This window comes from Galeopterus variegatus, unplaced genomic scaffold, assembly GCF_000696425.1.
Source record: "Galeopterus variegatus unplaced genomic scaffold, G_variegatus-3.0.2 Scaffold2413, whole genome shotgun sequence".
Lineage (NCBI taxonomy): Eukaryota > Metazoa > Chordata > Mammalia > Dermoptera > Cynocephalidae > Galeopterus > Galeopterus variegatus.
In genome coordinates, this window is record NW_007728524.1 from 69,953 (window position 1) to 84,971 (window position 15,019).

The window sequence follows — 15,019 nt, forward strand, 5'->3', positions numbered from 1 at the left end:
TAAAGTATGCATGAGAGACTGTGTTTTCAGATCCTATAATAATTTTGAATATTTGGTAATATCATTTGGGCTACATAGGATACTATCTCTGTTTAACACATTCTAAAAAATGTCTCCTAAGATGTAATTTGAACACTACCTAAGCATATGTTTGGATAGAGGTTAACATATTCATGTGACTCTAAAAAATATACCTCCTAAGCACTGCAAAATATTGGGAAAAAAGGAAGAATTGTTTAATAAATGATTTGGAGACATTCGGTAATGATGCTGGTGGTAGTAGTGATAAGTTTGTACCTTACTCCATTTACCAAGTGAATTACAAATGGATTAAAGATCTAAATGTAATAAAGTCTTGAGATATTTAGAAGACAATTAGGGTAAATATTCATATTGTCGTATGTCAGTTATTCTAGAAAAAAAATTATGGTAAGCATTAAAAAAGTAACATATCTACATGCAATTAAAAGTATTTCAAACAATGCAATGAAAATAAAATTAAAAGCAAAAGCAAAAGTTGCTCTGAAAAAAGTATTTGTAACATAAAACAAAAAGGACAATTATTAATATATAAAAAGGTAAACATTCTTAATCTATAAAGAGCTATTAAAAGTCAATAAGAAAGAATAATACAATAGGAAAATAGACAAATAGGTCACAGAGAAGATCACAAATGGGCAATGTATATAGGAATTACTTCAACTTGATGTTAAAAAGTAAGTCCCAATCAAATCATGAAAAGAATAATTACTCTCTGTTCCTATAGAGAAATGAGTACTTTTATCCACTACTAGTAAACATTTTAAAATAATCTTTCTTTGGTGGGTGAGAACCAGTAAATATCACAAGCCTTAGGAATGTGTAAACCCTTGACACGGGAATTCTATTCCTAAGAATTTTTTCCAAAGGAAATAATCAAGCATAGTGTAAGGTAATATGTAAGAAGGTCATTATTTGTAATACTGAGATAACCAAAATCTCCACACATTGGAATTGGTAATTGTGTGTGTGTGTGTGTCTCTGTGTGTGTCTGTGTGTCTACATATGTGGATATGTTGTGATGTTCATAAGGACGGATGTCATGATAGATTTAAGTGAACAAAGGCAAAAAGCATTGTGTTGTGTCATATCACTCTTGAAGTTGACAATGTCTACATGAATGATGATGTGGCAATTAACTTATTTAATTTTTTGACTCATGTAGATTCCATTTTCCCACGGTTGCCATGCAATAATTTTAATCAAGAAATAATTATTTTTAGCAAGGAGTCAGAAAACCCTATATTTGATTTTATTAGCCTAGATCATTTTGGCTACATATTAGAATCACCAGGAAAGCATTTAAAAAAGAAAATTCTGAGGTCCACTCTAATTTGCTGACTCGAAATGTGGGGGTTTTTTTGTTTTGTTGCTACTGTTGATGTTTTTAACATGGTTCTCAGCTGAGTGGCCAGGCCAGCATCAGTCCACACACTGGCATTTGGGTACAAGAGGCCTCAAGAAAAAATAGTGCTAACTCCTCAAGATATTTTGAGAATCAAGTGAAATAATGTGAATGAGTGATCAAAGAATAACAGATGACTAATCCGGTTGCGGTCTTCTTTTCCAGTAAACTGATCTCTGAGAAGTCCTTCTGGAAAAGACTGCTTGTAAGCATCTTGGTAGAAGCAGTTATATCCCTCTAGCACTTCTTTCCTGCTTTCTTGTGGCAACAGACCCCAGTTTCCTGACCATAGAGGGGGCCTGTGTCCAGGGCTGGGAAAGTCACAGTCTCTTATGTCCCTAGTACTCCAAGGAGTGGTCCAGGCCTTGACCAATCAATCTTTGCCTCATTGCCAAGGATTTTTCGGACCATGGCCAGCAAATTGTGAAATAAGCCTGCTCCATCTTAGTTTTCCTTGTCCAGAAAATGGAAGTATTATTCCCTCCACATGATCAGAGTAAAAAAACTCTTTCATTCATGCCCTCTTTCAATCCGTCAGTGAGTCCTGTTGGTTTTCCTTTGTGTTATATCCCAAATCTGCCCACTTCTCCTGGCCACCCATTTACCACTCTAGTTTTGGGCTACTGTGCCACTTAGTGCCTGATTGGTCTTCTACTCCATTCCTGTCTTGCTAAAAGCCACTGTCCACAGAGCAAAATATATTTTTAAAATATAAACCAAATCATATATTTCCTCAGCTCAAAAAATTCTCCAGTGAAAATCACACTGCATTTCAAACAGTATCCACACTTTTATGGCCTGAAAGCCCCTACTTGGTTAATGCCTTGCCTGCTTCTCCAAATTCATCTACTATTCCTTTTCACTCTTGATTCTAATCTTCTTGCAGTTCCTTGAATGTGGCAAGCTTTTTTCTGCTTTCATATTTGTTCATTACTCTGCGAGGACTGCTTATTCCACAGACCTACAAATGACTTCTTCCCTTATTTCTATCAACTTTTAGCTCAAATATCACCTTCTCAGAAGTAACTTCCTTGACCTCCCTGTGAAAATAATTTCTTCCTCCCACCGCACCACCCATCCGTCTGTGCCCTGTGCCTGCCTTTTTGGTTCACAACACTTAGCACTGCCTGATACATTGGTGTTCATTGTTCAGCTCTTGTAAAATGGAAGAAGCTCCATAAGGGCAGGAGACTTGTCTGTCTTATTCACTGCCATTGTGTCCTGCACTTGCATACAGCTTAGGATCATTATTTATACACAGAATCAGGTCCTCACTATATGGGTAAAGTCAGGCTGCAGAAGGACAGCCAGAAGTCACAAACCAAGAGTGAAAACTGGTAGAGCTTTTGTTTCCAGAATCCTCCCAGGTAGCTCAACCCTTTCCCTTTTTATCCTTTGCTTGAGTGAACCAAAAAAAGTCCTCCTTTTGTCTTTCGTTAGTTTGAATATAATTTCTTTCACTTCAAACTGAAAGATCCTTGACTAATAGCCAATTGCAAATCCAGTTTCAGGACCTGAGGAATTTTGGGGGAAGAACCACGAAACACCACCTCTCTGTGTCCAGAACCCTGGAATGTAGAACTCCACATAGCAAGGACTTTTCACCTCCCGGGTTACCCTCTGGGTGCACCAATATTGTCCATCTAATTAAAGGCCTCTCCCTTCCCGTATGGGCACTCTGTTCTTTGCATGTGTGTTCCCTTCATCTGCTGCCTGAACAACTCAGCCTCAGCTGCTTCTTACCCTTCTTGAACTTTCCCTTATCCTTCCAGATTTGCAGATCATTCCAGAGTTATGAAGGAGATTCTAATATTTCAAAGTTGATTTTACCCAGTTTCTGTCTGTCTCTCACACACACTAAGCAAATAATGCATGAACTACTTTCACCCCTGTCCAGTTTTAAGCAGAATGATTATCCACTTATTCCCACCCCTGAATTTGTTTATTCAAATGTTCACATGAAGCTGCCACTTATTCCTGAATTTGAAGCACAGATGATGACCTCACAGAACTCCTCATACCTTGAGCACACTGAAACCACCTCTGGAACAACATAAGGCAGTGTGAAAAGAGGCAGGGAGTTTCATCAAGGCCAGGACCAGATACCACCTGCCATAATTCTTCCCCAAACATAGGGAACAAGCGTAAGTTTTATAGCAGGTTTCTCAACTATAACACTGTTATTGACATTTTGAGTTGAATATTCAATGCACAGAACAGCAGTCCTGTGCATGGTATGATATTTAGCAGCACTAATCAGTTCTACCTATTGAATATATTATCTCCTCAAAATAGATAGTAGGAGGTCCAGAGTAGGTGAGGGAATTGCCTCTTCTTTAGAGTTAGACCAGTTTTAACAGGTCCTGGCCTTTATGACCCAATAAAGATCTATTAAACTGATTGGTTATTATGATCTGTTTATAGATTTGAATTTCTAAAAGGGATCGTATTTTCTTCAGAGCCCCATTACTTTTACAGTTAAGGTTAATCTCTTCTTTGCTCATCGTGCTTCTTATGGTTGAACTTGGGCTCACCTCTCAAACCTGAAGTCCTACTATTCCCTTGCATGTATCCTATGAACAGCCATTTCAATTATTTTTTATTCTGTGGAAAAAACTTGCTTTCTCATGTCTCCATTTCATTCATACATGCTGTTCCCTCTGCCTAAAATACCCTTCCCAACCTTCCATATCTTCTTGGACACATTAATTCTTGTAACATTGAGAAACTTCCCTAAATTACTATTCCTCCCTGACACTCCCCTAGCCAGGCCCATAGATTCTTCTCCTCTCGGACTCCTATCCCTAATGCTTATTCTGTCTTATGAGTATCAGTTGGGTTTCTTACTCATCTGTCATGAGGTACTTGAGGGCCATATCATTTTATTTAAGCAAATCTAAGTTTTGTGGCTCCCTAAGCTTTTACAATCTAGAATGCCCTCTTTATAAAAACTGTACAAAATTATTAATATAAAATTAGGTATATTTATTTAGAATTAGGACAGAAATCACACACACACATAAAAAATGCCTGGACTTCAAAGATTCAGGCTCCTTTTTCTCTGTCAATTTACCAGAAATAGTTATAGAGAAATATTGCCTAATAGCAACCTGACTTTCCCTGCTAACTGGAATGTTCTGTAGCTGTCAGTATGTCTCTGCAGCCTGTGCAACTGAGAGTCACCAGAGCTTAAGATTCATTACCTTCATGGGAAATCTGCATTTGAAAAATTTATTTCTGTATCTCCAATGCCCAGTACAATAGTTGGACTCTAGAAGGTGCTTAATAAATGTTAGTGGCAACAATGATGAATTTTATCTGAAGGTTAAGAAAACCCCCTTCCCAATATGCGAGGAACCACCCTTCCCAATATGACTTGGATGAGACTCATGAATGCCCCTCTTGTTTACCTATGGAAAGGCCAGGCACACACACTCCAAGTTCCCATTCTTTGCCTCAGAAATGACTGACCAAACTGCTTGTCCCTACTGGTCAATTGGAAAAAAATGATTGTTAATCAAACTTTGGTGAAGCTTCTGTCCTTCTTCCAGATTCCTGAACTTTGGCTCACCTTCAGCCTGGGCCAGCATCCAGCCCCTCCAGAGAACAGATCAGCTGGCCTCAGGAGAAGACAGTCCCTGTACTACTGTCCTGTCATGCCACACTTTCATTCCAATTCCCCACTCCTCGTTCCTTCCAGCTTTGCTTACTCCTCTCTGCAGCAGCTTGCAGATCTTCTGATCACATCCTTCTTATCACAATAGTACATTTTTCCTATTGTAATCCTTCTTCCTATTGCAATAGTGCTTTCTTTTCTAAAAAAAAATTAAGGGGTCAGCCCGTGGCTCACTTGGGAGAGTGTGGTGCTGGTAACACCAAGGCCATGGGTTCGGATCCCATATAGGGATGGCCGGTTAGCTCACTGTCTGAGCGTCGTGCTGACAACACCAAGTCAAGGGTTAAGATCCCCTTACTGGTCATCTTTTATAAAACAAAAACAAACCAAAAAAAATTAATTTATTTTTAATTAAAGCATAATTGAGTGTACATATCTGTGGAGTACAGCACTGAATAACAATACCTGTATGCATGCAATATGTGATCCTCCAATCAGGATAATTACTATGTTTATCATTACACAATGTGATCATTTTTTGTCACCCTTTAGCAATTTCTTGTAATAGTACTTTCCCCAGCCTTGGAAGATGTCTCAAGCCACAGAATCTCAAATATAGTTTCTCTCTACTAAGTCTGGATTTTTTTTTATTTGACAATGGAGTTCCTGAAGAAAATGAATGAATGAATGAATGAATGAATGAATGAATGAATGAGCGTGAACTCCTGTCAAAGCAACCGGCTTCTTTTGTAACTCTACTGTGCTGCTGCAGTGATAAACCTATTCCTCTCCTCCTGAATTGATGTGGACTCTATTTTTTGATTCTGTTCCTTCCACCTGCTGCATTCCACTACTCTGTCAGTCATTATTATAACCTTAATCTATCAATATTGTCAAACAGTTCTGACCTCTACCTTCATTTTGGTTTAAATCGTACCTTTGTCATGATTCAGTCCTGATCCTAATTCATTCAAACTTTTTCCCAGCTTCGTTCTCAAGTAAACCTGACTCCTTTCCTGCAATTAAAATTGAGGAGGTGAGTTAGTTTTTAAAAAGGCCTAATAGGTACCCATTGCAAAAAGGGAAAGGCCATTCCAGATGCAAATAGTTGCATGTAAAGTCTTGGAGGTAGGAATTGGATATTCATGCCACAGGATGGTAAAATTAGCTGTGTTGTGGTTTAAATTGGTAGAGAGAGGTTGGAGATATTCAGATGTTAGCCTTAATGATTAAACAGAAGTGATCAAACTTGATACAAAAGACCAAAATAGTGAAGATGCATGATTTCGGTGGTTATGTGACAAAACTGTGTAGAATATTAGGTTTAATGGAACTAGGAAGAAATTGGAAAGCAGGGGGAGAAAACCCGGAATGAGAAAATAAATCTGCCGGGAGGTGATCAGGATTCTGATTTACAGGGTTGCTGAAAAAAAAAAAAAGAAGAAGAAGAAGAAGAAACTTTTTGGAAATGAATATTGATTGGGATGAAGATCATGAGCACTCTTTTTTGTGCAAAATTTCGGATATTGGTAAAATGCACAAATAGTGCTATCTTATAGTGTATGAAAAAGTGCTAGAACTATAATCTGAGAGACATTTGGGTTCTGTCATTCAAAATCTTTGAAGTAATCCTGTTCTTAAAAAAAAATATTCTGGAGCATAGTACACTTTTGCAGTACAAATGTATTTTCCAAATTTTGGATAAAGACTAATTTTTACTCACTTTTGTAAAATACATTAATTGAATTCTCACCTAATTTTACAACTTTATATTAGTTGTAGAATGCAGACCAGCATACTGAAAACTTTAGATGTTTTGAAAATTTAACCATGGTTAACAATTAAGAACATTAAGTACAGTTTTGAATTTATTCTTTCATTGGTTGAAGGTATTGTATTGAAGAGAAATGGGAAGATAATGAAAATTCTGTATTGGCACCCTACATAGGCACAGGGTATATAAAAATGTGATTAAGACAATGTTAAATTATAGGGTCATTTCTACAATTATTACTATATAGATTTAACAAATACAAACTTCATCAGACATTAAAATCTATTATTTCGATGATTTATAAGAGCCAAGTGGCAGATTTAACACAACCACACATTTTAATAAAAGTGTTACAAAGTTTTAGTTATTAAAAATTCAAAAAGGTTAACATTTTAGATATAAAAAGAGCAAGGTACCAATCGATTTAATGGGAGATAAAGGGTAAAGCATGCAATGCTCAGACTTTAAAAATCCAATTATTCCTATTACGCTGCATACATTAAGCAGTCATATTTTAAAGCTATCCCATGCCTCGCTTGTCTTGCTGTCTCTTATCAAACCTCCTGTTTGCATTTTAATTGACTTGGGGGAAAAGCAAAGGGAAAAAGAAAAAGAAGTTGTAAAATTGAAGAAAGGGCTCTGCATATTGGAAAGTACGCAAGTGACCCTCTCTGACTATGTTATGCTGATGTTTTAAATCTCATGGTGCTTCAAAAGTCAGATCCCTATCAGTCTGGCTAGTTTTAAATTGTAACTTCCAAACCTGACTACATTTTAAGAAAGTTTATGTCACCACTCTTAAGAGTCCTTAATAAATGCAAGAATCATAGTAGACTTAATCAAATAAACTCCCACTAAGCTACACATGCTTTCCACATGCTAAAAGAATAGGTAACACTTTTTGTTAGGTTATGTTTCACAACAATTTAATGTCCACAAACCTTTGGTTTCTCATCTGAAAATGGGGAAAACGAGAGCTACATTATAAGAAAGCTATGAGAGTGAAGAAAAATTTAATGCCAGGGCGCCTGTGGGAGTGACTCATGGTGTTTTTGCAGGACTTTTGCAGTACTTTTGAAGTTGCTTCTGGAGCAGTGGTTCTCAAACTTCTCAATTTCCAAACCTTTTCATAGTCTTAAAACTTATCAAGGACCCCAAAGACCTTCTACTTATTTGTATTATATCTTTTGATATTTACTGTAATTTAAATTAAGATATTTATTTATTTAAAATAAGCATATAAACTCATTATGTTTATCCTAGCATAAACATTTTATAAAAATCTATACTCTCCCAAACAACAAAAAAAAATAAGGGAAAATGTTAGCATTGTTTCATATTTTTCAAATCTCCTCATGTCTACCATGAGAGACCTAGAGTCTCCTATCTGCTCCTTTAGTTAATCTTTTGTGATATGTTGTTTTGACTGAAGCCTAGAAAGAAAATCAGGCTTCACACAGATCTTTGGTTAAAAAAGCAAAGACCTTAATGACCCCCTTAAAGGGTCTAGAAGACCCCCAGAAGCTATGAACCCACACTTTCAGAATTGCTGTTCTGAGGAATAGATGCAGGAGCAGAGACTGTGTGTCCAGCACTGACTTTATGCCCCATCTGGAGAAATTTGATAGGAAAATACTGGAGACTTGGAGACCTACCTTTTGCCTTCACACTGTCTTTCTTCTGCTTGTCTGTCCCTTGCACTGCTGTAACCTATCTCCACTTTACTCCTGCCAAGATCACAACTCTGGCCTGCATTCCTTTGACAAAAGAAGCTGGAAAGAGAAGATGAGAGACTACTTGTGTATTATATGACACATCCATACTGTGCAGATTCTATTAGGCTACATTTGACTAGACTACCCTCTCAGACACCCCATTCACACCTCTCACATTCAATCAGAATTAAGCACTCCTTCTGTGTTCTGATAACACTTTGTACAGGCCACTACTATGGAATCTGTTATAGTTGAATATGCTAAAACTGGATTGCAAATTTTAGGGAACCAAAGGCTTCTGTTAGGTTTCTTCCTGTAATGCTCAGGTAGTGCTAGGAAGATAATAAACCTTCTCCAAGTGTTTGTTTTATAGGAATCAATACATTAATCTTTGAGAACTTCTTGTATAATAACAAAATCACACTGTGCAGGTTTTACTAGACTAGATTCTAGAAAATAAGGTTTGATGTTTTATTAAATACTGCAGATCCTTGACTTATACAGATATAACATTTGCTGTTTTACAAGTGACCAAGAAGGTGCATGGCATATATCTTCCTGGAACAGGCTTCAAAGCTAGAGTATAAGGGTGAGTGAGTCATTGACAAGCGGGCTTAGCCGAGATCCCCAAAACCTCCATCCCAATGTAATTTACTTATGGCTACTCTTCTTGTGTGAACTGCTCCTAAAATAATTAGAATCGTTGTTGGAAGACTTGGGATTTGAGGGAGTATTGCTGTTATGTAAAAAACAGCCTTGGGAAATTAAAAATCCAGCTACTAGTCTTGGTAATGGAAACAAAAAGAAAGTGGAGCAATGGTGTTTGTTTAAAAAAATAACACTAAATTTTTATTTTAGTCTAAGATTTACAAAATAATTAAGGATCCAAAGATATCACTTAAATTTCAGCTTTGTTGCATTTTATGAAGGTAATTAAATATAATTGTGATAGTCACAAATTTGGGCATTTGGAAATGTTGAGTCTCCTACATTAAATCATATTTAAATTCAACATTAGAATAAGAAGCATTTTTAATTCTCAATTTTGTATGGCTCTGAAATCTTTGGTTAAAATCTAATCTTTAGAAGCTGAAAAGCATTGATTACTAGTTATGGTGGGCAGTATTTATAAAAACTTTATAAAGTAAAACAGAAACAACTTATCAAATAGGGATTTTTTTTTCCCCTGCTTGTGTGAAATTTTGTGTAGTATCTATAACTTACAATAATCTATGAAGACCTGTATTTAAAAGACCTAAAAGAATTTCCTGGCATATATGAGTATAAAGTGCTCTAAAAGTGTTTGCTCTTTTTATTATTTCTTCCAAATACCAATTAAAAAAGAAGATAAGAAAAAAAAATACACGATAATTTATTGAGTGCCTGCTCTGTGCCAGTTCCTATTTTAGTACTGGGGATAGATTGCCTAGAATAGAATGGGATAGTTATGTTACACAATGCATTTTATTCCTTAGAAAAATTTCTTCCTAGTTTCCCTCTACCTGTGTGTTTAGTGTAACTTACATAAATTTGCTTTCACTAAAATAAATTATCGTATGTGGCAAGCTCTCAGATGTTTATTTCTATCTGAAATGCTAAACCAACTGTTTCTTTAGTTGCCATTAATTGTTGAGGGAAGCTTAGACAGTATAAACCTTATTAATAAATTTAACAGTTATAGACAAAGATAATTTAGCAATACCTACTGGCAGATTCACCCTCTAGAGAAACATTATATTTAATTATTATTTTTTTTGGTTTATTGATACTCCATTTCTGATAGTTTACTTTATAAGGAAATTTTACACGTATAGATGAAAACACTAAATACATCAACATATTAACCTTAATAGAATATAAGATATAGAATAAGTTGTTTTAAAATAGAAAACTATAAATATGGTTTTATACCAAGTTCAATTTAAACTTTATTATCAGTAACTATTTAAACTTTACCCTATAAGAAAGCTTACACATTTTTATAAAGCCTTGAATCCATAGTCCAGATGGTCTCACATCTAAACAGCTTAGAAGTTTTACCTGGAAAATCAGACTTACCTCTCAGCCTACCCACAGCCATCTAAAAGTTTGCTTGAGTCTTCTGATTCTGGATACATATCGTTTCAGATATTGGAAATTATCAAGGTACTGTCTGCTTGATGCACGGAAACCCTTAATGTTTGGCTAATTTCAATTGCATTTGAGCTTTTTAATTTTTAACCAATAAGATTCTCCACATTTTCAGTGGGTAAAGATTTGTTAGATAACCTGAAAGTTAAGTTACCACCACTCTCCCACTGAAAGCCCTCTCAGACTCATTCACGTTCAATTGGAATTAAACGCTCCTTCTGTGGTCTGATAACACTTTGTATATACCACTATTATGGAATCTATTGTATTTGAATATGCTAAAACTGGATTATAAATTTTAGGGAACCAAAGGCTTCTGCTAAGAAACCAAAGGTCTCTTTCTCTAGTGCTTCAGGTAATAACAGGGAGATAATTAACCCTCGCCTAGTGTTTGTATTGTAGGGATCGATGAATTCATCTTCAAGTGTCTTTTTTACTTGAAGCACAATGAAATCAACATGGTAAAGAAAGATGTCATAACGCACGTGGTGGACATATTTTATTTTTTATCCTTTATCTTCTTTATCTTTTGGAGGAATACTCCTACCACATTCTTTTTTCATGTGGTAAAAGGGAATGCCATCTTCCTGTCTTAGGGATGGGCCTATGATTCAGGACTTTTGGAGCTTCTTTCCCACCCAATTCTCCAATAATGAGAGTCAGTGTATTCCTTTATTTTGCTTTAGAGAATTTATTTGGTTGTGACAAATTAAACAACATTCTGGCTAAAATACTGTCTACATTTTAGAATTCCCCCATCAGAAATATATACCAGGTTCTTATTATTTAGCACTTTATTAACAAGTAGATTTTGATATGAAATTCTGTGTTTTATTGCCTCTCATCCTACAGAAATTTTTCAACTCTGACAACTAGTTTTATTTATTTTTATGTTTACAGTGTTTCAGATACTTTGAGCAGAGCCAACTATTTTTAAACACACTTTTACAGAATGGTGTTTTCTTTGTAACTTTTTCTCATTTCTTCCTTGATTGTCTAATATTTGAGGATTTGTCCCCTCCATTTTCTTTCTCGTGTTTGGCGTTTGTTTCTATTTTCTCCAATTTTTTTTTTCTTTTTAGCCTATTTTTCTTACTCAAGATAAAAAAAAAAAGAGACAAAGTCACATCCAAATCACATCTCAGCAATATTTACCTTTGGGGAAGGGGAAACCATACAATGGCTAAAATAAGGTGTCTCACTACATATTATGGATATTTGTAATTATTTATCTTCCTTAAATCTGTTAAAAGAGAGGTTTTGCTGAACAGTAAATATGTGTTCCTTTCAAATGTATATCCTTAACTTCCGATTATCTCCATATTCCTCCCCGCTTATTCCTCAAAAAAGGGATAAAATGATAGTTTTATATTCCACAATGTGTGTACATAAAAATGGCTTTGAAATGCTTTATGCAGCAATGGAGTGCTAAAGAAAGTAAGAAAATATTTCGTATTATGTTTAGTGTTTTCACTTTAGCATTTCAATGATGTGTTTATCAGTGTACATTCTTATGTTTTGGTTTGTTTTTGGTGAGTATTGTACTGTAATCTTTTTTTAGAATGTTAAAAATCAGCCAGCAGTATTTAAAAATTACTTTAGCATTAGTAAAGTGCCAATTGTAAGTAAACAACATATTAAAAGAATTAGAAATATCTGAATGATCATTTTAAATAAAATATATTTGTGCCTTTTGATATCCGTTGTCATTGAAAAATTATACTGAATGTGACATGGTACATCCGTCTCTCATAGCTAATACCTTTGATTATTTACCAATTAGCTAAAACATTAATACGTGTTGAGAATTTAGTTTTCTTGCTGCCTTTAGCACAATGTGGTAATATGACCTATTCTGAGCCAGAAATAATCTAGCCATTCACACAAATCGTTAATCCTTTTCAGTCAAATTATAATCTGACATTTTTATCTCAGAAAAAATTTTATCGCTCAATCTGTGAAACACAGGATCCAAGTAAATGCTTTTTGTTTTAAATAAACTTTTTTTTTTTTTTTGGTGGTGGTTTTATAAACTTCATAGTTGCTTACTATGTGGAATACTTACGCTATTAATGTGATTATCAGAAACAGTGTCAGAAACATCCATTTTTAGTCAAGTCTGATGACTAGCCCACCTAAAACATATTTTGAAGAGCTCCACTCCAGGGTTATCAGTTCTGGTATTCCTCATCCCACTGCACTTTGGAGTTGCCTGGGAGCTTCTATAAAATGTCCTCTGGACATGCTCCATACCAATTCAATAGCAACCTTTGGAGATGAGAACTTGGATTATCATTATTTACCTTAAAACTCCCCAGGTAATTCTGAGGTGCAATCAAGGTGAATTACCATTTACTTGCACTAAATGGATGTTCAAAAATCATATTATTCAATTTTTAGTCATTTGTTGTAAACTAGTTCCTTGACAAAAAAAAAGACACTTATTTAGGGTTGATAGATAATGCCAAATGTTTTTCTTATCACTTTTTAATATGAAATATGTTACAGAAATCTTGGATAATCACAAATATCTGCATTTGAAAAGATTTCCATTATTGTGTACTATTTTTAATCATTTGAGTCTTCCTGGGGGGATTTTATCTCACTGGGAGGTAATCTATGTTTAGTCTTAATTCAAAAAGTGAAAGCTCTTGAGAAAGGCTGTGGGGCATACAGGTCATTAGCAAAGAGCTGAAATTGAAGTATTCACTGAAGTATCCATTATTATAATGAACTCTACACTATTATGAGGTTTATTTTTTTGGAATAGTAATTTGCCCATGTGGGCACTCTGCAACATTTTATTGTAGTACAGTCTCTTCTAAAGTATTTCTGAATACATATAATATATAAACAAAATTAAATCGGTAATAATAAACAAGAAGAGAGGAATTTTATTTTAAAAGGACACCCTAAAGTTAGGTCAAACAGTTTGCTTTAGAACAATAAAATGCAAACTACTGGAATAAAATGTTTAATTAACTGAATGTAAGAGGTAGTCGCTTAGTGAAATTCAAAGCAATAAAAATGTTTTGGTAATAATATTTAAAAATAACATAAGTTGAGGTATTTCCTGTCACCAAAAATACTTCTATTATAATAAAATATATATTTCCAATTACAACTTTTAAAACATTTATTTAGTGCCAAGTTTATCTAATACTGTACAGGAGATATAAACTTGAGCAAGAGATGATTACTTCTCTAGACAGTTAACCATGTTGCACATGACACATACATATATACAAAAATTGCAATATAGCCCTGCTGCATTAAAATGTAAAGCACAGAGATCAGTAGACGGCATGTTTCAGCTCTGAGACACTGAACAAGGATGCCCAAAGGAAGAGCCATTTGAAATGGGTTTCAAAGGATGAGAAGTTTTCCATAGGGAGCAGCATAAGTAAAGTAAATCAATAAAACTTAAAAGAGCATTCTGCAAAAAGGCAAGTTGTTCAATATGGCCACAACCTGAGGTCTGAGTGCAAAGACCAGCTGTCAGCGGGGCTGCAGTCTCAGCCCCAGATCATGAAGAACCTCAAAGGCCAAGCTAAGGTTCCTGCTCTTCTTTCCTGAGGCAAAAAAACCTCATACTCACAAATGTAATTTTGAGTTTCTTAAGACTTCTAATTCCTTGGCTACTGTCCTTGGCTTGACAATAAACTGTCTCCCCACAACCATACATGAGTTTTCTTTCATATTGGTCATTTTGCTAAATGATTAAAATATTTCACAAATAATTACTTGATTTCTTTAAAATTACAACAAAACAGTGAATGTCCCATAAAGATATACGTAGGTATATATTAACTAGTTATTTCAATTTATATGTACTTATTAATTTTTATGAAAGATAAGTCATTATGGTTGAGTGTGGCACTGAGATCTCAGATCCTTCTGCCCCTTCCTGTGCAGGTCGTGAGTCAGGTAATCGAAAGAAGACCCTGGCAGCTTTATGCAAGGTAGAAATATTTTATTCTTCAGATCTGAGCTTCACAGTCATGCTTTATTCCTTCAAGACAAGCTCAAGCTCTACTCCACCAACCCTCCATGCTCTGCCATCTCTCTGTGCTCTGCCGACCCTCCGTGCTCTGCCGACCAGCAGTTCAGAGCAGTTACCTTTATACTTTCAGTACACAGTAGCTGCCACAAGCCAAGCATTACATAATTACAACAATCATGCTGAACCAGTAAATGGGCACACATGCGCAGTTACACTACTTTTATAACTTGTTTCTAGTGAATGTGCTGAATCTTGCCATTTGTAACAGAGGTGAAGCAAGTGAGTCTGACTAAACTTTTTCTACTTTCCTTTCATTGAGGTTTATGATTTCATCAGT

The 15,019-nt window shown here is 35.3% G+C and overlaps 1 protein-coding gene across 1 annotated transcript in view; it reads left to right on the plus strand.

Moving 5' to 3' along the window:
* LOC103597764 (sperm-associated antigen 16 protein-like) overlaps positions 1-15,019 on the plus strand; it is a 253,065-nt gene that overhangs the window by 62,759 nt on the left and 175,287 nt on the right. The window lies entirely within an intron of this gene.